Below are 3,187 nucleotides of genomic sequence, written 5' to 3' on the forward strand. Positions count from 1 at the left end.
GGAATCACTGGTCTACAAGAGAGAGCTCCATATTCTATAGGTTGCGTACCTGCCAAGAGTTTCCTAATGGCACAAACTGTGAAACCAGATTTTGGCAAGCACTGTATTTCTTTAAAGGGAGAGATATATATAGTGGCTCTCACAATGCTTGAGGAAAAAAAAAAAGATACATATGCACACACACATTTAAAAAAGTAAAGGACCAGCACAAGGAGGTAGGAATCATTGGTCTACAAGAGAGAGCTCCATGTTCTATAGGTTGCGTACCTGCCAAGAGTTTCCTAATGGCACAAACAGTGAAACCAGATTTTGGCAAGCACTGTATTTCTTTAAAGGGAGAGATATATAGCGGCTCTCACAATGCTTGAGGGAAAAAAAAAGATACATATGCACACACACATTTAAAAAAGTAAAGGACCAGCACAAGGAGGTAGGAATCATTGGTCTACAAGAGAGAGCTCCATGTTCTACAGGTTGCGTACCTGCCAAGAGTTTCCTAATGGCACAAACAGTGAAACCAGATTTTGGCAACCCCGGCGTCGGGAACTTGGCGCCCCCATCGCCCGGCAGCAGCCGCAGTAGCCCCCTCCTGCACTCACGGTTGGGTCGCCGCAGGGGGGAGATCCCCACGTATAGCTGTGCGTGGCTTTCCCGTGTCTGGGGAAAGGGGGATCCTGGCGGTTGAGTGGACCCGGAGGTTGTTTAGGACCCTTCGGGGCCCCTCCGGGAAAGCAACACACCGCTTTGGCCCCTGCTTCCCATAGTCGGGTGGTCCTGGAAGGCCCGGCCAGGATTATTCAGCTAGTCGCCATCTCCCCCTTCATTACTTTTTCTTTCTCCACTCCTTCACTATCTTCCTTTTCCTCTTTTCACCTTCTTTGGCGGCAAGGGTCAACCTTGGGCAGTCCTTTCACTCTCCAGAAGCTGCACTAGGGTATAGTGCAGAGGCAGGCGTTAGCGTGTGGGACACGTTCCCTTGTTGGGCTCCATGGTGGGCGACGCACCACTGCACTGAACCACAACATTTCTTTTATGGATTCTTCAAACTAAAAAAAACATGATCGGTACCGAAAGCGGCACCGCACCGATGTACTAGCAACACAATCACTGGACCTCACACCAGAACCATGGTTTGCAAAGGTCCTGATCATCCATGGAGAAAACGAGTCTAAGCCCCTGAGCAAAGTATCACCATTTGTGATCGCGAAGGAACTGGAAAAAGCCATAGGGAAGTCCTACTCCGCGAAAAAGTTGACTACAGGAGACTTGCAGATCGATGTCCAGACACGACAGCAAAGTTCGACTCTGCTTTCCCTGAACAGAATTGCTGACGTACCTGTTACAGTTTCGAGGCATCGTACGCTGAACATAGTGAAGGGCGTGATATCTGAGCATGAACTTCTTGATTGTTCAGATGCTGAAATCGAAGAAGGTCTAAAGGATGAAGGTGTTGTGACAGCGCGGCGAATAACTATGCGTTGAGACGGTAAGGAGATTTCCACTAAACACATTGTCCTTTCATTTCAATTACATAAGCTTCCCACTACCATTAAAGCAGGGTACATCAACTGTCACGTCCGGCCATATATCCCAAATCCGCGGAGGTGCTTTAAGTGCCAACGTTTTGGCCACGGCTCGCAGGTCTGTCGTGGACAGGCCACCTGCCCGAAATGCGCAGGCACGGATCACGCTGCAGAGACCTGTGAGAAGGATGTCAGATGTGCAAACTGTAAAGGTAATCATCCTGTCTACTCTCGCTCCTGTCCACGGTGGAAGGAAGAGAAAGACATACTGAAGGTCAAAGTGACACAGAATCTTTCGTACAGAGATGCAAAAGCGCAGGTTGAGTTTTCAAAAAAGGGAACCTTCTCCGAAGTGGTGCGCAGGGGAGTAGCACCACTGAGGAAATCTGTAGAGACCCAGACTTCTGGGTCTCTACCCCACACTCCCCCCACACAAGAAAAGCCTGCGGAGAGCTTGCTTCCGCTGGCACCAGCTGCTCAGGGGGGCAGCCGGGAAGGTAGCGGCCACAACCTCTACGGAGGTTGATGGCGAGCTGTCAGTTTGGGACGGGCTCACAGGGGGCTCATCCCAGGCTGCCACACACACGATGGATGTTGACGATGATGACTGCATGTCGCAGAAATCATCGTCAAGGCTTCCCCCCAATCCTTCCCCATGGAAGGAACAGAGAACGAAAAAAGGAGGCCGAGGCAGGGGTAGTACGTCCCTAGGGAAACATAAGCCCCCAAGGGTTACCCCTCCCACATAATGTACAGTCTCTCTTTGTTGCTATTTATCACTACTTTCTTTATGGGACAGGTAATCCTTCAGTGGAATTGTCGAGGCCTCCTTTCAAATATAAATGACATTCACGACCTTTTTGAAAAATACAATGCAGTCTGTTTTTGCTTACAAGAGACATATCTGAATGAACAAAGTGTAAACCCATTTCGCAGACACAATGTTTTCAGAAAGGATCGTATTAACACCACACGTACATCTGGAGGTGTGGCTGTGGTCCTTCCACTATCCACACCTGCAAAACAGATCCCACTCGTGACACATTTGGAAGCAGTAGCTGTCCAGGTATGCCTGGACAGGGTCATTACGATATGTTCACTGTACCTGCCCCCTTCAGTGGTAATAGAACAGAGAGATTTGGAACAGCTCTGTGACCAACTTCCTCAGCCATACCTAATTCTAGGTGACCTGAATGCCCACAATCCCTTGTGGGGCAGTTCAAAGGTAGATAGCCGGAGGAAAATGGTAGAAAGGTTATTCCTTTCACGACCAGTCTGTCTACTAAACACAGGATTACATACATATATAAACTCCTCAACACAAAGTTTTTCATCCTTAGACATATCTCTTAGTAGTCCTTCCATTTATAATTGTATTGACTGGACCGTTGAACAGAACCCTCGTGGGAGTGACCACTTCCCCGTAGTCCTGACAATTCGTGGTTCCACAAACACTTTTCTTACACGACCACCACGATGGAAACTGTCCAAGGCTGACTGGAACTTGTTCCAAAAGGAAGCCAGTCTTGTGGCATCATCCTTAGCTGGTAGGTCTGTTGAAGATGCAAACCGTTTTGTCACTGGGATAATTATAAATGCTGCTGAGCGATCTATCCCGCAGACATCTGGCCGTCTCCCCAAGCGTCCCAAACCTTGGTGGACAG

Source organism: Ornithodoros turicata, chromosome 2 (assembly GCF_037126465.1).
Source record: "Ornithodoros turicata isolate Travis chromosome 2, ASM3712646v1, whole genome shotgun sequence".
In the NCBI taxonomy this organism is placed as follows: Eukaryota; Metazoa; Arthropoda; class Arachnida; order Ixodida; family Argasidae; genus Ornithodoros; species Ornithodoros turicata.